The following is a 23,839-nucleotide window of genomic DNA, read 5'->3' as shown; positions in this document are numbered from 1 at the left end:
GGAGGAGGAGGAGGAAGAAGAGGATATTGTCATTGTTCTTGTTGTTATTGCTAATGATGATGATGGTATGAGGGTAAGAATATAAGGCTGAGTTTTCATAAGTATGATAGCATTACTGAAAAAAAAAAAAAAAAAAACACACACACACACTTCCCACAGGTGAGTAATGTTTCGTCTACCTGCTGCTAGGTTTCGCTCTGGTATGTATTGAGCTAAATACACCGAGTGGTCCATAATTGCGCTTACTATGGGAAAATCTCGTGTGTTCCGGTGATGGCTTAAAAAAAATACACTTTTCTACATCACTATGTGTTTCCCATATTCCAGGGTTGTCTGACCTTTACTATACTGCGTACCCCTAAGCCAAATGAATCCTAACCTACGAACCCCTTTGATTCATAATATACAGTACAAGCACATATGATCGTTTCCTGCTAACATCCAAGGGGTCATTTCAACACCCACCTGTTTTCCCCCCATGAACCTATTTTCATAGAATTGACCCATATTCCTCCATGGACCATTTTTTCTTTGACCCATTTTCCCCATGGACCCATTTCCTCCACGGATTTGTTCTCTTCCATGGACCTATTTTTTCTAGACCAGTTTTCCCAAGGGACTTATTTCTACCATGGACCTTTTTTATACCCTATGGACCTGACCTATTTTATTTGGACCTATTTTTTCTTGGATTTATTATTTCCAATGGACCTATTTTCTCCTCTGGACCTGTTTTCCACTATGAGGCTACTTTTCCTCCATCGACTTATTTTTCTGTGGTTTTATTTTTCCCCATGGACATATTTTCACCTTTTAGGGCACACCAAATCCTCACATGGGCCTATTTCTGCCATGGACCTTTGTTACCCATTGGACCTATGTTTCCATTTGGGTCCACTTCTCTCAAGGACGCATCCCTCATGGAGCTATTTTCCGAGATGGACCTATTCCAACCATAGATTATTATCCCTTAGATCTGTTCCCCATTGAACCCTTTTTTCCCCCATGCAACAAACCACCCACCCACCACCACCACCCACAAAACCCCACACCACACCCACGTGACCAACCCACCACATCCGACCACTACACCCTTACCCACCCAACCACCAAACCTCCCCAACCCTGCCCACCCAGCCATGCATCCACTCACCGAGCACGTCACCCTCCGACCCACCCACTCACCACACCTTGCCCACTTCACTCACCTCACCCACTTTGCCAACCACACCCATCTACCTTACAGTACTGCCTGCACCCACCCACACCACCCACTCCACCCATCGCACGTCCACCCTAATGCCCCCACTGTCCATCCACCAAACTACCCAGCCTATATGCCCACCAACCTACTCACTCGCCCACCGAGCTTGGACCACCAGAAGATAACTTGCAACTTTACCCCCCTCCCCCACCTCACACACACACAGTGACAATTGCATTTATAGCATATACTTCGTAATTCATCAGTGTGTGTGTGTGTGTGTGTGTGTGTGTGTGTGTGTGTGTGTGTGTGTGTGTGTGTGTGTGTGTGTGTGTGTGTGTGCAGAATTGATAAAATATTTGTTTACCAAAGGACAGATTACATTCGATATTAAGCAAATTTGTATATACTCCATTAGGCAGACTTAATAGAAACACAATAGAATAAAATTAGATATAGAATAATAGATAATCAAGTGCCAACAGTCATACTAAACAAGGAATAAAATTCTGCATCCTCCCTGGCACCACTCTTGCACCACCGTTGAGGCTTCAAGCACACCAGGTTGGACAACCTCCCAGTAGCCTTTTTCTTGCTTTATAATGTTTGCTCTTTTGCTTGGCTGAATAATTGTTGCCTCGGATATTATTTTCACCGGGCTTGTCTGTCTGTTCATTTGTTTGTGTGTCTGTCTGTCTGTTACCAACTTAATGCGGAAACTAATGGTGACATTTTGACTAAACTTACAGGGATGATTGCGTATAACATTCTGATCACCTGATAAAATTTTGGGCCAAATTGGGCCAAGGACCCAGGCCGTAGGCCCAAAAATGTAGAACAAAAAAAGATGGGTAAAAATCGTTTTTTCGCCATATCTCCTTTCAAATTCGTCATATCGACATGAAACCAAAAGCTAAAAGTGCATCTTTCAAATCTGCATCTTATAACATGCTTCATGCCATCAGGGGGGGTCACCCCTCAGTTATTGGTAAGGGGGTCAGTGTCAGGTGGGTCAGGCCTAAAATTTCAAATGTACATAAAATCGTCAACACTCACCCAATTTACTCCAAATTTGATATGTGACATCTTTGACTAGATATCCTGTTGTGTTTATACGTCATCACTAAAATGACTGCTGGGGACAGGTGTGCTGTGCCTTGGCACTGCTTCTTGTCTGAGTAGTAATTTCACAAAGTAGCTAAAATAAATGCATTCTTCACACCTGCAGACTAAGCAATCCCTGCAACATCAAAATTACTGGAACCCAGTATACGTACCACCCTGTGTTTAGCACTAGAAAACAATAATTCTCTTCAAAAATGATTGTTAAGAAGTAGGAATGGCAAAAGTGCACAGATATGGAATGAAAAAAGCACAGAAACAAGAGAACATTCTGGATGGGAGATTTGGAGACCTATACCCATTGCCACATTCCATCAGCTACAAGTTTCTGGAATGTAATTACATGTTTGTGGAGTGTTGTAATGGGTATAGGTCTCCAAATCTCCTCCTGTCCTGATTGCCCTCTTGTTTCTATGCTTTTTTCATCTTTTATCTGTGCACTTTTGCCATTCCTACTTCATAACAATCATTTTAGAAGAAAATTTTTATTTTCTAGTTTATGAGATTTTCTGCGGAATTCCTATGCTATTATGCATAAAGCAAGAGTTAGATTTGGATTGTTACATGCATAGCATACTGAAATACTAAAGAGAGGATGCCTTCCCGAGAAAAGAAGTGTTTTGGTAGTACATTCTTTAATTGTACGCAGAGATGATGATATTGATATACCTCCCATGGGAGGACCGGGCCAAATAAGGGCCTGCCAGAGTAATTATAAGTGGCAAAGTGGGCTCAAGTAGAGCTGTAGGTGGTGGAGATATATGAAGGGAGGAACTGGCTTGAACCAGTTAGCCTGTAGTGGTGGAGGATATGCAAAACGATGTAGTTGCTCGTGGCCACGTCTTCAGGGTGAGTCTGACTGTTGGTGAGGAAACATTCTTCGTGAAGATGGTCGAAATCAGAAGGCAAATAGTGGCCTTGACGACATTGGCGAAGTTTTCCTTTGAGTACCGGGACTGCTGATCACGAACTTGGTCCATGGTAAGGGACTCGAGATATTCGCGAGTCCAGGGACTCAGAAGCGGGAGGATTGCGGTCACATGCTGCTGACGATGTGAAGGGGATGAGGAAGAGGATGGAAGGATCGGATGGTTAGTCTCCATCTCTTCAGGTGGAAGTGGCTGTGGTTTCTAAACCTTCTTCTTTTTCTTAGATGCTGGAGGGGGCGAAGGAGAAGCACGTGCCTCCTCAGTGGGCTGGAGTTCTTCTGCTGGTGCCCCTTCAGGAGAAATATCAGCGGCCTCAACGACAGCAGCAGGTAGTGGTGAAGGGGGGGGTATGGTCACTTTCGTCCTGATGGATGGAAGGGACGGGAGAGCCGGCCCTCCCCTCAGCTGCTAACGGCGGGCGGCGGTTAACAACATCTGTGGTGTCCGTGGGTGGGGCAGAGGCGGTGGTGCAGGAGGACGCAGTCGCTCTGTTTAAAGGAATGTCAAGCTGCAGCCTTTTCCGTGGTGTTGTGCTGGGTTCGAGAGGCTGCAGCATGTTGGTATGACGCTCCAGACGAAGCGCTGGCCGACCATCACGAGAGAAGCTCTGAGAGGTGACAAGGCGCGGCAGCCCCTTCTTCTCAAAGATCTGGGGGAGGAGAACGAGCAGCTGCTGCTAACCAATATTGTGTAAAGTGGTGAACTTACGGGTGACCGTGATGCGGTTTTCAGGCCGTAACTCTCGAACCTTAGCCTAAATGCTTTTCTAAACATGAAAAGAAACATTTACACTTGACAAGCAGCGTTTTGGTGTACAGTACGCTCGTGTATGTCTTTCTTTTTTGGAGTTATGATAGAAGAAAGAAAGAAAGAACACATTACTTTTGCATTTCGATAATGTGACTCCTATGAAGGTTACCAAGAATTTCCAAGCAGTTTTGCACTTGAATAGCGAAGATCTTTTAGTTCATAAGCTTAGAACTGGGTGTTATGACCGTTTTAGTACAGGGCGCCATTTTGAACATGCGCCATTCCTACTTACGGAGTGCTACAGCTCTCCGTGATACAGATATGAGAGAGCCATGTTCTGGTCGTCTTAGCAGGCATAGTAACACGTCCTTCTCACCAGTTTTTTCTGCATATTAAACCTTGTTTATCTTATTTTTTCCTTTTCTCGATCTTTTAGCAGCCACTTTTGACCTTTACAGGAGTGCCATTCAAGTGACGTTGGTAGCCTGGGAGCACTATCTGTCCATTTCCTCTGCCATTCTGACCAAGTTTGCCACTCTTCACCCTCCTCCAATCTAAAACAAGAGACTGTCCATAAACTTCATTCTCTGCTTTCCCCTTGCTTTTGTTCCCTCCACTCTTCCCAGTAAACAGTTGCTCTTAAGCCCCTTAGCTCTAGGTATGCGGCCAACAAACATCAATTGTCTCCTAACCTTCTTATGGATTTCATTATCTCTCTTCCCAGTCCTGCTTTTCTCAGTACTTCCTCATTTGTCACTCGAGCTGTCCAAGGAGTTCTTAATATTCTTCTTAAAAAACACATTTCCACAGCTTCTACCCTCTTCTTCATGTTTTTCATAGTCCATGTTTCGCTTCCATACATCAAAGTTGACCATATAAAACATTTTAGCGTCCTTATTCTTATCTCCATGCTTATATTAATATTAGTTAAAACCTTTACTTTTCCAGAAGTTGCTTTTGTCTTTGAAATTCATTTTTTTACTTACCTTTCACACTCTGCATCCTCTGATATTAGACTCCCTAAGTATTTTTAATTTTCTGCTTGCTTTATTTGTCTCCCTCATACATTCATTATTACTCTCATCCTCTCTCTTCACTTCGTTATTCCCATGACCTCAGTCTTCTTAGCATTTATCTTCAAACCTGTTCTTTCGCGTGTCCCTTGCAGCTCGTTTACCAATCTCTGCAACTTTTCCTCTGAATCTGCCAACAAAACCGTGTCATCTGAGTAACGAATATTATTCACATTTCTTCATCCAATGGTTAATCCTCCCACGTCCTCCAGATCATCCATACACTTCTGCCCATACAAGGAAAATAAATCTGGAGACAGGACACACCCCTGCCTCACTTCTCTCCAAATATCATCTCAGTCTTTCTTCTCATCTATTTTTACCGCTTTCCTTTGATTCCAGAACAGATTTATGAACCTTACATCTTTACCATCCACCCCTATCTCCTGTTAAAAATTTACCATTTCTTCTTGCCTCACTGCATCAAATGCTTTTTCATAATCTACGAAGCACATAATAAACATAAATATCATATGAGGAAATTTTTACGTAGAAGTTGCAGAAATATGCTGGCAAGGAACGTGAATTAGAATCCCTCTTAATCTTATCAGACTAGAGCTCGTATTCTTCCCGGTCAAGGACGCTACGTAGCATCTCTTCCTTACCCTCTTACTTTTTAGATATGGTTAATTACTATCCTTTTGTACGTTATTTATTCAGTGTATACACACTGGAAGGATTTATATAACACAGATGAGGAAATAACATGTAATAAACAAAATGAATCACTTAGAAAAAGGTGTTAGAAAGTTTAATTAACCGAAAAGAATATGGGCCTAGGGGCCAGAGAATTTGAAGGCAGGTCGTTTGTAGTGGATGGTACGTATACAAGAAATAGATTGATTGACAAGGTTACAGTGTATTTATTAAGGAGGAGGTGTATCCTGGGAGGAAGGATCGTTAATAAACAGAGACAGACACCATCAGGTTGTACTGAAAGTGGTTTGGAGATGATGGATAGGTAGACCAAGGGCCCTGGAAGCTGCGCTGCACTTCTTCCTCACCAATTTGTTTCCGTATTTGTGCGTAAATATATTGTATGTTTGTTATGCTGTCAATGTTGATATTAAATAGATATAAATAATGTACAAGACAATGTTGTGCCTTAACAAGCAAGGTAAATCGCTGAAGAAGAGGTGCAATTAAGCCTCCTAAGCTCAGGAGAATACGTAGCCAAGAAGCAGGTGGAAGGATGAGACGGAGGGCCGTATTCTGAGTGACAAAGGAGGCTTCGTAGCACTTCTGCCAGGACGATTTAGTTTCCATATTAATCCTCAGCAAACTCTTAAGTGATTGTCATATAGATATAATATTTATATAGAATGCCACAGTGTCGGTGGTAAAAAAGAAGATATTGAGTTGTAATATGCAGAATATATTGTATCGGAAAAAAATTGCAATATCTCCAAACCTCGTGTTCGAGACCCTGTGTAAATCGAAATGAACGAATCTTGAATTTGGTTCTCTGTTGTCTTGCTTTGCTTTTTCTTGGGGGAAAAAGTTTGCCCGATCCTGGCCGTTGGGTCCATCTTTCTTGCATAAAAAAAAAAATGATTGAGACGTCATTGAGAATGGATGGAAACAGTTTTAATTAATGGTTTTTACTGAGTTCATTTGTATTTTCACTACTTGATTCACAGCGTATTACACTAGTTTGAAGAAGAGATAGGCCACGAATCAGGTGGAAGGACAAGCTGGTAGAGTATTATGAAGCAGTGTTGTTTCGTGGGAGTAGTTAATGAGTAGGGAAGGAAATTCGAAAAGATCTCTCTCTCTCTCTCTCTCTCTCTTTAAAACACACACACACACACACACTAGTGCCTCACCACTCTTCCACTTCTTCGTTCTCTCCCCATTATCACCGCCTCCTTAATCCACCTCTTTTTCTTCCTTCCTTTTCCTCTCCCTCCTGTTCCCCTCTTCTTCCCAATGTCTTTACTCCTCCTCTTCCCTTCCTACTCCTCTCCCTCTCCAATTCCTCACGTTCTCCACACACTTCATACCTCTCTCTCTTATTCCTCCCCCTCTCCACACACTCCATCCTTCTCTCTCTTCCTCCCCTTCTCCACACACTCCATCCTTCTCTCTCTTCCTCCCCTTCTCCACACACTCCATCCTTCTCTCTTCTTCCTCCCCTTCTGTACTTTCTCTCTACTCATCTATATTCAATTCCTTCTCCTCTTCGTTTTTCTTGTCTTCTTTGTCTTCCTCTTCCTAGGCCCAGGACTGAGGACAAGTATTATGTTGTTCCTATAAAATTAGATTCTCTCCCCATTTGTGCTGTGAAAAATAGTACATCTGTAAATAATTCCATGTACTGTGAACAGAGAGAGAGAGAGAGAGAGAGAGAAATGAATTCCCCGAGCTAGGCAACTAAGGCCATATAGCCCCGCTGGGGTTACAGGAGGGAGCAACGGTAGCCCGGGCGAGGCTCGAACTTGCGACCTCCCGATCACAAGCTCAGCGCGCTACCACTGTGCTACCGCGCCCCCCTAGAGAGAGAGAGAGAGAGAGAGAGAGAGAGAGAGAGAGACTCGGTGTAGCAGAATTGCAGACGGTAACTATAATATCTCCATGCGTACCGGAGCTTCATCTGTCTAGTATAACACGAGAAAAAAAATGGTATTAATACCATTGTTTTATTTCAGATCACCTTATTTAATGTTATAAAATCATGAGTATCACCTGATGCTATGAAGGTTAGTAATACATTTTGTAAAAGGTACTTCGCTCACCCTGAAAAGAGGTACCGGTGCTGATGTATTTTTTCCCGAGTCTGCAATTGAAATCCTTCAGTCCGTGGGCATCATATGTTTGTTTGTTTATATTACTCCATACAACTTTATTTTTTTCCAGCATAGGAGAGCGCCCCGCTATTGCAGTAATTAAACAAAATGAAAAATGCCTGCTGATGACAAGAGTATAACATATTAAACGAAAAATACCTTAACACATTCATTACCATAGCTAATTTTACACTACATTCTTTCTACCGTCAGGTAATTTTATTTGATAAAAAAAAAAAAAAATCATGCAGCAAGGCTTGAAGAAGGTTGCACATAGCTCGCCAGTGCGATAGCCTTTCAATACTTGCATAAAATTGCAGGAAAATTGTAATTATTAAATGAAAATATAGAGTTCGTCAGGGTGCTGAAGCCATTAAAAACTGTACTGAAACTAGTGTTCTACACCTAGTATGCACATCCTCACCCTTGGTTAACGGTAATGTGTTATTTTCTCTTACTGTTGCTTTTTTCAAACTATTTCATTCAGTTTAGGATGAAGGAGTGATGACTGCATGAAACTTACCTAATAAGAAAACTATCAGTGTGAAAAAATCGTCTGGGGTACCAAGAATAAAATGTACAATGCATCACCGAACTGAATAGATTATCCTAAATAATAATCACCAAATGGAAGTAAAAATAATAAATCTAATGAAGAGAATTATATAAAAGGTTGTACTGGAATCACTGCCCTATTTCCAATCTGTGAATTTAATCAGAGTATCAATATCCGGTACCGACAAAGTAATTTGGGGCCCACAGCTGGAGCTTCCCCAGCCAGTCACTCGCTTTTCATGTCCCCATTTATCTCCCTTTTACCTTCCACTTCCTTTCCGTGCCCCTTTTCACAGCCCTGTTCTTTGTCATAGTTTTTCATCTCCCGTTCACCCCTGGAATGGATTTCCACACCCTGGTCACCTCCCACCATATACCACTTCCATCTCAATTTTTGTCGCCCAGCTCACCTACACACCCCACTGACGTCTCTCTATGTCTCTCTCTCTTCACATCCTCACCATTTTTACCCCCTGTTCATTTCCCAACACCATCCAGATAATTCAAGGCCCCACAAATGGATTGCCCTGTCACCCTTTCACTCGCTTTTCGCAGTCTGTTTATTTCCAGTCCACTTTCGTCTCCCTTAGACTACCTTTTCACATCCGTATTCAATTCCAATCCCTATTACTGCCTATTCAATATTCACTTCCGTATTCACTTCTTGCAACACAGTTTTCACATTCCTCTTGATTACACACGGTGATTACCTCCCTACCATGCCCTTCTCAAATGCCTGATCATTTCATATCCAACTGATAGCCTTATTCATTTCCACAACCTCACTATCGTGTCCATAGTTATTTCTACACTCAGTTCACCTCCCTATCACTCTCTTTCACTGCTCTATTCATTTCCACATTTTGCGCCTCACAGAGTCATTCCCATCCTTCTTCGTTTCCATCACTGTTCACCTACCTATGCACTTCCACACCCTTTCCACCTACCTATTCACTTCCACACCTTTTCCACCAACATACGGTATTCACTTCTGCCCTCCGTTTACCTCCCTATTCACATCGACACCCTATTAAGGTCCATACACTCTTCATCTCCCTATTCATTCACACTTCCAATTCCCTTCAATACCCAGCACAACACCTTGTTCACTTCCACATCCCATTCAGGTCCAGATCACACTGTACATTGTTCACTTTACCTTGGCTTAAAATTGCCATTCCTCTATCAAGACTGTTGTGTAATAACAATAGAATAACAGTAGAATATGATGCTAGTCACGAAGAAATGCTCCCTAAGTTAAAGTGTAGGCACTAGTAACCAGCAGCCAAGCAGTCTGGAGCTCCCTGCCTCCCAGTCACTCCGTTTTCATCTTACTAGCCAGCTCCAAGCTGTCTTTATTGTTAGCCGCGTTTTGTATTGATGGACTATGTGGTTGTGTCTAGGAATGTAATACGAAGATTGTTGGATGTGAGAGTTCTGAGAGGGGAGGGTGGAGGTATGTCTGACCACTACCTGGTGGAGGGAAAGTTAAGAGTAGGTAAGAGATGGGTGAGAGCTAGGAGGGTTAGGTGTGGCAGGGAGGTTTTGAAAGTGAGTGAGTTGGATAAAAGAGAGAAAAAGATAGAGTATCAGGAGAAATTGAAAGATGAGTGGAACGCAGTGAAAGATCGGGAAAATGGCAGTGTGGAGGAGGAATGGCAGTTGTTTAAGAGTGCTGTGGTGGAGCATGCAGAAGAGGTGTGTGGTGTGAGACGTGTGGGTGGTGGTGTAAGAAAAGGAAGTGAATGGTGGTGCGAGGAAGTAAGTATGGCTGTGGCTGAGAAGAGACGTGCATATGAAGTGTGGCTGCAGAGGAAGGATGAGATGTCATATGAAAGGTATAAGGAAAAGAGGAATAGAGCGAGAAGGGCTGTGCGTGATGCTAAAGTGGCAGCAGATGAGAGGTGGGGTAGGCGGCTGACAGAGAATTTTCAACAGAATAAGAAAATGTTTTGGAAGGAGGTGAAAAGGGTGCGAAAGGGAGAGTCTGGGAAGGAAGAACGAGTAAAAGCAGAGGATGGAGGGATGTTAATTGAGATGGATGCAGTAAGGAAGAGATGGGCAGAGTATTTTGAAAGATTGTTAAATGTAGAGGAGGAAAACGTGGCTGAGATTGTGGCAGATAGAAGGGTGCAAGGAATAAATGTGTTGGGAGAGTTGAATGATTCTTTGATCACGAAGGAGGAAGTGGAGAAGGCAGTAAAGGAGATGAAAACAGGGAAAGCTGCAGGTATGGATGGGTGTGCTGTGGAATGCCTGAAGGGTGGTGGAGTGACTATTGTTGACTGGTTAGTAAGATTATTGAATGTGTGCTTTGAGAAAGGTATGGTGCCAATTGACTGGGCAAGTGCTTGTGTGGTCCCGTTGTATAAAGGCAAGGGTGATAAGTATGAATGTACTAGCTTTAGGGGTATAAGTCTGTTGAGTGTTGTAGGTAAAGTGTATGGTAGAGTGTTAATTATGAGAGTTAGAGAGGGTATAGAGGGAGTGATTAGTGATGAGCAGTGTGGCTTTAGGAGAGGGAAGGGATGCGTTGATCAGGTGTTTGCTGTGAGACAAGTGTGTGAAAAGTATTTAGCGAAAGGCAAGGATGTGTTTTGGGCATTTATGGATTTAGAGAAAGCGTATGATAGAATTGATAGGGAGGCTTTGTGGACTGTTTTAAGATTGTATGGACTTGATGGTAGGTTACTAAAAGGGGTGAAAAGTTTTTATGTAAATAGTAGAGCGTGTGTAAGAGTGGGAAATGCTGTGAGTGATTGGTTTCCCGTGAGAGTGGGGCTGCGACAGGGATGTGTGATGTCGCCTTGGTTGTTTAATATTTACATGGATGGTGTTGTAAGGGAGGTGAATGCAAGAGTTTTAGGTGGTCTGAGTCTGGTAAATGTTGATGGAGGAGAGTGGAATCTGAAGCAACTGCTGTTTGCAGATGATACTGCATTGGTGACTGATTCAGAGGAGAAATTGAGACAGTTGGTAGAGGAGTTTGGAAGGGTGTGTGAAAGGAGGAAATTGAAAGTAAATGAGAATAAGAGTAAAGTGATGAAGTGTACGAGGTTGATAGATGGTAGGGGGATGAATATAGTTTTGAATGGTGAGTTGCTTGAGGAGGTAGATTGTTTTAAATATCTAGGGTCACATGTTGCTGTGGATGGAAGAATAGATGCAGAAGTGAAGTTTAGAATTAATGAAGTAGGAAAGGTGCTGGGAGGAATGAAAAAGTGTTTAAATGTCGTTCGCTTAGAATGGATGTAAAGAGAAGGCTGTATGAGGGTGTTGTGGTACCGACTGCGTTATATGGGGCTGAAACATGGAATATGGGTGTAGCAGAGAGGAAAAGTTTGAATGTAATGGAGACGAGATGTCTGAGGAGTATGTGTGGAGTGACGCGTATGGATCGAGTGCGAAATGATGAAGTGCGAAGGAGAACTGGAGTTGTTCGGGAGATGGCTGGTAGAGTTGAGCAGAGGGTGTTGCAATGGTTTGGGCATATGGAGAGAATGGATAATGAACGATTGGTGAAAAAGATAACTAGATCTGATGTGAGAGGTGTAAGACTGAGAGGAAGACCACGAATAGGATGGATGGACAGTGTGAAGAGAGCGCTGGATGCGAGAGGGATGTCTGTTGAGCAAGGAAGAGTGGCTGTACGTGACAGAAATAAATGGAGAGAAATTGTGAATGAATAAGTGATGACGCAGCCCTGAGGGGATATTCTCCCGCATTTGGTCTGATCAGCTAGTCAGGTCAGGTGCGGGTAAGGGGATGGGTCTGTTATGATGTGGCAGGGGTAAACCAGTTCTGCTGTCGGGCCCTGCTGTGGATGTCACTGCTTGCATTGCGCAGTTGACCCTTGTGCGGTGTGATGCGGTGAGGATCTGTCCGTTCTCCCCTTTGGGGCTAAGATGCGAATGAATGTGTTTGAATGGATGAGTAAATGGAGAGTGAGTCGTCCTGTCTCGGCTACCTCCCTTTCCTTGGGGGAAGCAGCCTAGGTATATAGATAGATAGATAGATTGTATTCTTTCTTTCTTGTTAAATTCGGCAGCCACTTCTGCCCTTGAGTATTAACCGATTCCAACCAAACTTGGAAACAATGACCAGCCTAGGACCTAGTTGTGTCCGCAAGGTTTTGGTTGCTAGGCAACTACTCGTTGCTTAACAAAGACCGAGAACCCGATTTTTTCATACTTTTCACATTTTAAGTTGTAGAAGCATTAATAATGGATGCAGAAAACTCTGACTTGTTCAGGCATAATCTTGAGGCCATTCTCAATCGGAAGTGTACCATCCATTATTCCTCTTTCTCCTCTAGTTTCCGAGTGGTAACCCAGTGAAGATAGGTCACAGCATCCCTGGCAACCAGTATAGGTTTTCACAAATGACCCCCTAGTTCCCCAGCACCTCAATGGAAATGAATGAGAGTTTGCATGCTTATAGACATTGACCAATACTACAACCTTCTATTGTACAACTGTGTTACATTGGCCAGGTCAGGTGTCAAAGGTCATCAAATGCAATTACAGTGAAAACAGCTAAAATTACAACTATGCTCATGCGAAATGCTAAGGTTCCGAAGATTATTAAGCCAGGGCCATGATTCTTGGGTGGAATGTTACACTGGAGTGCCTCCATAAAAAATTACCTTTAGTGTCGAAACTCACTTCCAGTCACCAACCACCTAGATGTACTTCTGGTGGGCCATTCCACGAATTTCAAGTTCCCTAGCTCCTCAGTGGATGGATGGAATCGAATGAAACTTTGCATGCTTGTAGACGTTAATGGGTACTACAAATGTGCTTCGTATATGCACGACCTATATCCACCAAGTCAAGGGTCAAAGGTCATCAAGTGCAGAAAATTTGAAAAGCTATAAAATTACTACCTTTTTCTAGGAAAATGCTAAGGCTTCGAAGATTATTAATCCATGGCCATGGTTCTTGGATGGGATGTTGCACTGGAGTACCTCCACAGAAATGACTTTGTTGAAACTCTCTTCCGGTCGCTGACAAAGCTTGGTCCGCTTAGAACTGGCCATTGTCGCCTACTGGCTTGTTTACTTATTCATCTCCCATTACGCCTTTTACCTCCCTATTCACCACCCTCTCACTCCCTTTTCATATCCCTATCAGCCTCCTGTTTATTTAGTTATTCATCTCCTATCCATACCATTTCTCCACCCCTACCAGTGGACTGGTTGACTGTCGTGTACAAGTTATATAAAGTAATAAAATGGTCACTTGTAATCATTGGAATACCATTATTTTTCTCTCCAATTTATTGTTCATGAAAAAATAGTTAGTAAAAGCTGGAGATTATCATACCTCATGCAAAACATGCACCCTCGCATTGACGTCACAACCCATACCAGGGCCACAGCTGACTGCCACTCACAACAATGTCTGGGAATCATACTCCAGTAAAGGGAAGATTTCTGTGATATCCAGCTGTTATCATGAAAGGTATGTAATAGTGTGATGGCTCTCTTAAAGATAAAGTAAGCTGTGTTTGTGCTTTAGTGAAGAGTTCTGTTGGTATTAGAGATACTAGTACTGACGGCAAACCTTGCAACAACCAGGGACTTATAGGACAACTCTGTAGGACAACGGTTAGATTTGATAAAGTCTTAATGAAGTGATTTATTAACTAAAATAGTATAAGTATTGCTAGGTCCTGATTCCAGGGGCATATAGCCCTGAAATTGGGCAGTAATACATAAGGAAATTTGTCACAAAGGCCGAAATGTTTCAATGTTTTATCCCCCTAGATAGGCCTGACCGTGGACAGCTAGACCTCTGCAGAGTATTTGGTTATCTGATTTCTGGATCTTATGTACTGGTGATGTCTGAACATCTCTTTAGTAACAGCTAGTCTTATCTGAAGAATAAGATTTTCACATCCCTACTAGGGGATTAAGCCAAATTTAGGGATGATTTTGTTTGACAGGTGACTGTTAGGTTAGATAAGGCTGTATATGTTAGGCTGTTATAAGTTTATCACCATATACCATAGGTTCATACACACCTAATTGTCTGAAATTCTGTCAGGAATTTGACTGTTAATAAGAATTCAGGATTAAGAGCAAAAATTTGCTAAAATTGGCAGAAGTGTTTCACCTCTAGGCTGACAACTCACTTTGACAGACTTCTGTTTTAAGTAAATATTGATTTACCGTGCAGATTTCCGATAACTTGTGCTTTAAATCAATATTCGTGCAAAATTGAAGTCTGTCAATTTATGTTGATCTGAAGGGTAAACATCTGCTAACTTTAGCATGTTTTAGCTCTGACACCTGATTTTTTATTAAGTCATATCAAGCAAAAATTTTCGACCGGATTTCAGATAATTAGGTGTGCATGAACAGATATGGCGATAAAAATTATATTCCCTGTTCAAAGGCTCCGATTGGGTAAATAACCGCCGATTCGGTATTTCCTCGCACCGCTTGGCAACAGTAGGAGCCATCCGTTGTGATAGGGTATAGATTAGTGATGTATCGGATATCCGCCTCCGCGGAGCCTCCGCTATGTAAATAATGTCCGCATTACTATCCGCGTCCGCGTCTCCAGACAACAAAAGCTCCGCATCATTATCCGCCACCGCGTTTTCAGATAATAAAAGCTCCGCATAATAATCAGCCTCCGCATCAAAGAACGGTAGAGGTTGCTGATCTTCACCCATCCAATATTTCTCCTTTCTCATTTTGTCATAATTCTTTTTCTCTCTCCTTTTCATCCACAACTCTCCTCTCCGTTCCTCTCACCTACCAGTCCCTTTTCCTCTTTCTGTTTTCTTCTCTGTTAGCTCTCTTCCTCCCTCCGTCTCTTATTGTTCCTCTCTCTCTCTCTCTCTCTCACAATAGTTACACGTGCTATGTTAATATATAGGCAAATCAGGACTAAAGCCAATACTATTTCATACTGCATGACGAGTTGGGTCCCCGTCCAGCATCCTGGTAACACACTTAAGTGTACACTTCAGTGTGGCTGCAACTCATCACTTCATACTGCATAAATGTACTGTAATATGTGTAAAAAAAAAAAAAATCCGCATCCACGTCCGCAACCCCAGACATGGGGATAAAAATAATCCGCAGTGGTGTCTGCATTCGCAAAAAATATTATCTTAACCTCTGCAGTTTTATCTGCAACCGCATTTTATGAGAAATAGATATCCAGCTCCGCCTCTGCCGAGCTCTAAAATTTGGTATCCGACATATCACTAGTATAGAGCTTTTCCACGTGACATCACGAGTCATGTGACTTGTTTATGGTGCCACATTGGATGGCAAATTGTCGGATCCCTAGAGAGAGAGAATTGCAGAATCCAGAATGGTATTCCACTGTTGTGCCTTCGGCTGTAAGAAAAGGCAGAAAACTGGAAGTGGGGTGCACTTCTACTGGTTTCTAGCCAGTGAGGAATGGCGGCAGAAGTGAATAGCTACCGTGAAGAGAGAGAATTGGCAGCCAATGGCCTACTCCTGCCTCCGTAGCAAGCATTTCATATCAGGTGAGCCAAGGAGTTGTGAGTAGATACGGTCATATTTACCATTCTTAGTGGTTCCAGGTGTCATGGGGTATCCTAATTATGTTAATGTCACAGATCACAAGACCCACATGGCCATGTGTGTGCGTGGGAAACGAGGAGTACGGTCCATGTCACATGCCTTGTTTTGTTGTTATTCCAGAGTTTCACCCAAATGAAATCGGACATAGCAGTGATGATGAATGTTTGATGCGTAAGTAAAACCGATTAAATTACAGGTTAGGTCATACTTAAAGTTAGGTTAGGTTAGGTAAGGAGGTTTGGTTAGCTTAGGTTAACCCCTACACCGCGGGCTTGTTTACCAATAAACTTGCGTGTGCCGCGGGGTTATTTGGGCTCCGACAGACTCTCAAAAAATATTTGCCAAAAATCAGTTATTAGTCCTAGAATAATAAAATTACATATGCTTATGGCACATACCTTCAGCTTTCTCCTGGAATGATTGTTGAGCCTTCGTCGGTTACCGTAGGACTTGTGGAGACCTCTGAAGTAGGGTAACGAAGTCTCCACTTTACACTTCCCGACAACCCGTAATATGATTACCACAGCCAGATACAAACACTATAAACACTATTCTACAATTTTCAAGTAGTTTGGGATCCATACTCAAAAAAAAAACCACTGTGAAAGCAATGGAAATTACGAGCGCGTCTGATCGTCGCACTGGCACTAGTTCGCTCATGGTAGTCTGTCATTTATTATTCATAAAACCCCTCACACTTTATATTTCTATTACTATATAACACTTATATATATCTACAGTCTTTATCCATAAGTTTCCTTCAGTAGTATTAGTTTATTGTCACTGTAGGGATTCAATTTCTTTCAGTAAAATACGTAGCATTCACTTTCTCGTCCTGTATACTGGCATTGAGAGTGAATGTCACTTTCATCTTCACTCTCATAACTCATAGCATTCAGACATGCTAGAGTGAAACTTTCACTTTCATTACTTCTAGGGTATATACTCGTATTCTTATAATACTACTCATTTACATTTCTATTTACGTTCTCTATTTTATTTACGTTATTTACATTTCCATTTTATTTACAGTGTTATGCACTGTCACTTGAAATAACTTATAAAACTATTTTCCATTGTTCACGTATATTTACATTCATTACTTTCACTTGCTGTTTACACATTATTTACACATTATTTACAATTCCACTTGCACTGTTTTACTCAATAGAAAGATCGTAGTCACTCTTTTATCAATTGTCAGCCCTTTACCTCTTTCCACACGAGGTTTAGTAGGGGGTAAAGGTCACAGAGCCATTTGCATGGGGGTGAAAAAAGGCCTTGAAGTCAGCAAGATGAAACATACGTCCTCTCACTTCGGAAGATGAGATTACACTGATAACGCAGGGGCCAGGCCAGCTAGCCTAGAGGCCTGCTTTAGGGGTTATTCAGAGTTACCAATATTACTTCTTGAAACAGCTAAGTCTAGCACTGGTATGATTGGCAGGAAATCTAGACAATACATTATAAATTTGGTAGTTCCAGGTGAATGTAAATATCATTTAGGGTTCTCCCTTCCCTCCTTACATGTATATTTATTACGAAAATAGATTAGAGGCCTACTTAGGAGATATATAATCAGAGCTACCAATGTTAAATCTTGAAACAGCTTTGTGTAGCACTGATATGATTGGCAGGAAATCTAGACAATACATTATAAATTAGGTAGTTCCAGGTGAATGTAAATATCACTTAGGCTTCTCCCTTCTCTCCTTACATGTATATTTATTACGAAAATAGATTATACGGCATATTTCAAGGGGAAAAAAACAGCGAAAATTAGCGAACGAGTGCACGTGAGGTGTTGTCAGGTGATAATTAGCCAATTCCAGGTGTATGGCACTCTCACTTACCTGATTTCTTTCTTGTATATATTATTTGGTATAAGAATACGACATAGGGCTTATTTCAATGGATGAAATCAGTGAAAAATTCCATGTAAGATTTACTTAGTGTAGCATGGCCGGGCAGGCGAGAGGATAGGGTAATGGAGGGGGGGTAGGGAGGGGAGTCAAGAACGGGGAGAAATGGCTAAATTGTCAACAATGGATGGGAGTACAGATGAGATTAGGAGTGCTGACTAGTGTTGGACATTGTCAGTACTGATAGATGATACAAGCCCCCACTTGAAAGCCTGGGTGAATTCAAAATAACACAGAATCACAAAAGCGACGCCCCGCGGTATGATCCCTTGCTCCCAAGCGTCACGAAAGTGACGCCCCGCGGTTAAGGGGTAGCTTATATTTTAATTTTTTTAAATTTTTTTATAGTGATTTATTTGAAACTGATATTTGTGTCATGGTGAATCATTTTAACGATAATACAGTACAGAACATTGTTCAAAATTTCAGTATAAAACTGTTATATACCACTGTGAGCCTGTATGCTTAACACTGTTTCCAGTTACAATTGAAGCATAATTGCTAGTACTACTATGTATAATTTTCTGTTTTATTTAGATATGAATGTTGCTCCACAGAATGCAAAACTGTGAATACATACTCCAATTAAATATACATTTTTCACTCAGTACAAAAATACTTTAATTACAAATGAGAGGACAAATAATGTACTTACAGAGCTGCCTGTATTTATCTTTTACCATGTTTGTAGCTACTAAGATTTTTTTTGTTAATGTTTAATGTAAAATTATTAAACTGTATTGTTGAAGTCCTTTAGTTCTATGTTGTGGTACTCATCAGCATGAAGTAAATGACCTTCAGTTTAAATTTGTGCCAATGTTATGTTTCATTTGTAATGTAAAAGTTACCTTCAACAGTAATATTAACAGTTTTGGTATATACTGTCAATTATGCATTTTATGTAAAAATTCTTTAAACATACAGTATATAGCCTATGTGTATCTATGCCTATAATTACTGAAATTTCCAAAATAAGATTTTTTTTATTTTTGGGGTAAATTTCCAGCATTAGATCCAACTCACCTTGAAACTTAAAATGTTCATTTTTTAATGTTTTATAATGTGATTAATTTGAATCTGATATTCATTTCTGTCAGAAATTATTATTATACATTTTTTTAAATGCCAAACCAAGGTAACCCAACCAACCTAACTTAACCTAACCTAACCTAACTTATGGCGTAACTTGATCATTAAGAAGAGAGGATAGCTGCACCTGGAGCTAGACAGCTCCCACAAGAGTGTGACTAATGTACACTGCCTACAATAGCCCATGCAGGCCCATGCTAGACAGCTCTCACAGGAGTGTGACTACAAGCATGACAAATTTTGCATGCAACCCATACCTCTCATATGCTTGTCTAGCCTATGCTTGAACTTTCTATATAGGGGGCAGCAACTAGGGCACATCACCTGGAAACCTATTCCATTCACCAACTACAGTGGGCTCGCACAGTGCACGTCACCGCAGTGCGCGATTTGCCTTGTGCACGAGTGACCAAAAATCATAACCAAAAACCCTTTAATGCGCTAGTTTACCGCACAGAACGCGAGGCAGAGGCAAAGAGTGGCTTAAAAATGCCATTTTCTACTAGTGCGCGACCACCCCTCACAGAGCGCGTCACGTGTCGTCATGTTGATGCGCAGAAATTCCCGGGCATTCTACTGCGCAGCCTGGGGTGCTGTAAGTGTTGCCGTGCCTCGGAACCCCTGTTATTTAAGGTCATCAGGCCTGTTGTCTACTGTTGTTAAGGTGACTACCTATATTCTTGTTATTGTAGCTATAGCTTTAGTACAATGTCTGAAACATATGACCTTTATTATGTCTCTAAGGGCCAAAAAATTTCCAGGTATGAGGGGGTACCGCCTATATGTAATTATTCTCATAAGATTATGTATTCCTAGTACGCGAATTCCCAGTGCGCGAGCTCGTGCACCGCCCAATCTCTCGCGCACTATGCGAGCCCACTGTACTCGATTCTCAATCTAAGTCCCTCCTCCCTTGACCCTCGTCATAACTTGCTGATTACCAATATGATTTATATGTACCGTATGTCAATTCCAGCTATCTATATTGCACATATACAATATGACACGTCTGTTTAACATGAACGATGCCCTGGTGAACATTGACGGGGTGTTTACCAAACAGTGATAGAAATCGCCATATCTGAGATCTGGTTTCGGTCCCCAATCCTTGAAACTGGTGAATTTCTCCCTAGATATGGTGTAAAGATCTAATCCCAAACAATTTATATTGTTTCTGTACAGATCTTGGTGGCATAGATTCAAATTTCTACACATATCTAGCAGTTTCATCTCTGACAGCCCTGTCTGCCATAACTGCTAGGATTTTGCCATCCAGTATGGAGTAATAAACAAAACCACAAGATTTCTGTGACGTCACTGGAAAAGGTCTATTCCCGGTGCACTGCACGCAAGTTGCAACCACAGCTTCCTGGTTTTCATGCCTCTTGGAATCTTATTTCCTGTGTGATTTTACTTGTGTTCTTGCACAGTGGAACAAAGCACCAATGGTAGTTATTTAGTCACAAAGCAAAACTCAGCAGAACCAATCACACAGCTGAGGATCAGTCTTGTTTTCGCCGCGGGCTGGTTGGGTTTATGACATCACGGCCACTCGTGGCTCGTGCTGCCATCAACCTCTTTTAGTGCAACTTTGAAGGCTTTATCTCAATTTATACTCTAGTTTGTCAAATTAACTATATCATAGGATAATTCAGCACACTTATCACCCAAATATATTGTCTACTTGAAAAAAAAAAAAAAAAAAAGCGACCGTCAACCAGCCCATTTTCCATTGCTCTCTACTCACTTGTTTAATCATCCCCATATTCATCTCCTGTTGACGTCCCTGTCAGTCTCATTTCAAGTCTCTAATCAATTCCTAATTCATCTCCTTGTTCACCCCTGCTCATTACTCTTTCCCAATTCATCACCATGTTCTCCTCTGTTCATCTCTCTAGCATTTCACTTTCTCATACTTATTCATCTATTTTTTTTTTTTTTTATTGGTTCCCTTTTCTATTCTCTTTTCATCCCCTCATTGCCGCCTTAAAGTTTAACCCTTCCATGATACTCCCATTTTACCTATCATTCGCTTTGCTTTTCAATCCTTTACCTACAGTATTTACTCTTCCCACTTTTCACCTTTCCCTTCTTAACCATCCCTCTCCATCTTTCAGTTTTATTCCTCTCTGTGTTCCTCCATATTCATCTCCCTCTCTGTATATAACATTCATGTCCATTTGACGTCCTGATACAGCCCCCCCCTTTTTTTTTACCTTTATTTATCTCATAACATTTCACTTCCTCCATTTACAATGTACTCACTTCCTTTCAGTTTTATGCCTTCTTTTTACCTCCCATTTTCTTCGCTCTTATCTTCTCTTATTCTTCCCCTTTTCCCTTTCTCCCTTTTCACCGATCAATTTTACCCTCGACAGATACCGTAAAGTAAGCTCATTTTTTTCCCCTTTTCTCGTCAGTGGCACGATCTTACAATAGGTGAATAAATCAGTAATTGCCTGAAGAGCATAATAAGAATTGCGGGTAGCGAACGGAAGCTTGGTCCCTAAAGGAAGGACTAAATTTATCCATTTGCTTTACAATTAACTACCAAATAGGTAGCTAGATAGTTTGGGTACAATTAAGTAAAAAAAAAAAAAAAGATCGAGAGTTAACAAGAATATAGGAAAGATAATCATTAGAGATGAACATAAAAGAAAAGAAAAAATGAAGAGGAAGAAGACGAAGAAGAAGAAGAAATTAATAAAAAAAATGAAGAAGAAGAAGAACAAGAAGAAGGAAATGGAAGTGAAGAAGAAGATTAACGGCTATCGAGTACGTGAGTCAAGGGAGAGAAAAGTAGAATGGTAGAGCAGGCAGTAGAAAAGATGAAGGGCATGGAAAGGGAATGGGAGAGAAAAGAGGACAGGCTAGTAGATAAGGCAGTGGAAAGAATGATGAATAAAATGGAGGAAAAGAAAGAGGAGGAAAAGAGAAAGAAAAATGTAGTAATGTTCAATATCCCTGAATCAGAAAAAGACACAGGCAAAGAGAGAGAAAAAGATGATGACAAAATCTGATCAGATATAATTGTGGAAGAAATGGGATTGCAGAATATAGAAGTAGTTAAGACGATCCGATTGGGAAAGAAAACTGAGGGAAAGGTTAGACCAGTTCTAGTAACAATAGGAAGCGAAAAGATGAAATGGGCAGTTATAGCCAAAGCAAAGACGCTGAAAAATAGCACTAAACCAGAAATAAAGAAAATAGGAGTGGCATTAGATATGACCAAAGAGGAAAGGGAAGAAAACAAGAAACTTAGAGATGAGCTGGCAGAAAAACGGAAAAATGGAGGAACATGGAAAATAAAGAAGGGGAAAATAGTTAGGCTAGAGGGTGAGGAATGAAAGGAAAAGAGTATAAAAAAGAATGAGGATGAGAATGAGAACGTACTTATAAATCTTATACAAGGTTTAACAAAAGCAAAAGTGAGTGAACTAAGAGAAATAATTGACGGAAACACAATAATGTGCTTAACAGAAACACAGTTAAAAGTAAGAAACATTTTCATAGACGATATGAAAGTATATGAAAGCATGAGAGAAAAAGAAGAGAAGAAAGGAGGAGGTATAATGTTACTACATAAAGAAATTAAAAAGATTGCACTGGAAAAGGTAGAAGGTATTAATAAAGATTATTTATATGTGAAAGGAGAAATGTATGGGAAAGAGATATATATATAAAAACAGTATACTTCACGGTCAGTGATGATAACAAAAATAAAGCTTTACAGCAAGAAATTGAAACACACTTAAATAAATTAGAAGACAAAGCAATAATTCTATTAGGAGATTATAATGGACATGTAGGATTCAAAGGCAAACAAAGTATGAATAAAAATGGACAAAGGATACTGGAATAGATGAAGAACGGCCATACCACATTGAGTACACCGCTTCCCCTCCGATCAGCGAAGTTAAGCAACGTTGGGTCTGGTTAGTACTTGGATAGGTGACCGCCTGGGAACACCAGATGCTGTTGGCATCCCTATGTGTCAAATGGGGTTGGTGGAGGATTAGTGCCCCTCCCTGTAAAACAATTAACTCTAAGCCGTTGGCCACCCCGTTTGGGATACATGGCGTCTGGCAATGAATGAATGATCTAGAATATATAGGGGAAGTGACGTGGAGCAAGAACGAACAACAAAGTGTAATTGATTTTGCACTAGTAACAGCTAAATTCTATGATGTATACCAGGAAATGATTATAGATGAGAAAAAAGAAATATTTGATCTATCAGACCATAATTTAATACAAATAAAACTTAAGATTAAGGGGAGATCGAATAAAAATCATAAGAAAAAAGGGTGGGAAGATATTACCTACTACAAAACAGAGGGAGGAAAGGTTACGGAGTATATGAAGGAAATAGAACAGAGAATACAAACAGATGTTATAAGTATTATGGAAAAGCTGAATAAAATAATCAAAGACAATGCTGACAAAAACCTTACTGCAAAATATAGAAGGAGGATAGATAAGACTGGACAAATAAAAGAACCTTGGATGAATAAAAGTATTAGAGAGGGAATAAAAAAGCGAAAGTACTATAATAGACTTACAAGGAATGCTAGAACAGAAGAAAAAGAGAGGAATAAAGTTGTATATAATGAAAGAAAAAGGTCCAGTTAGAAATAAAAGAGGCCATAACCATTCATGAAGTAAAAATAACAAAAGAAATAACTCAAGGAGAAAATAGAAACAAAAAATTATGGGAAAATATAAATAAATTAAGACACAAAAAAGGAAAAGAAGAAAGGGAATTAAAGATATATAATGAAAATGGAGAAGAGTTAGAAAAAGAAAATATCAAAACAGAAATAGAGAGATATTGGTCAAAAA

The 23,839-nt window shown here is 40.8% G+C and overlaps 1 pseudogene; it reads left to right on the top strand.

The window, feature by feature from the left end:
- Positions 1–22,862: 22,862 nt before the first annotated feature.
- LOC145411789 (5S ribosomal RNA) lies at positions 22,863–22,981 on the top strand (annotated as a pseudogene).
- The last annotated feature ends 858 nt before the right edge of the window (positions 22,982–23,839 follow it).

This window comes from Coenobita brevimanus, chromosome 90 (genome assembly GCF_032717465.1).
Source record: "Coenobita brevimanus isolate Jiangsu-jjx chromosome 90, ASM3271746v2, whole genome shotgun sequence".
NCBI lineage: Eukaryota > Metazoa > Arthropoda > Malacostraca > Decapoda > Coenobitidae > Coenobita > Coenobita brevimanus.
This window is presented reverse-complemented; position numbering and strand designations above follow the sequence as displayed.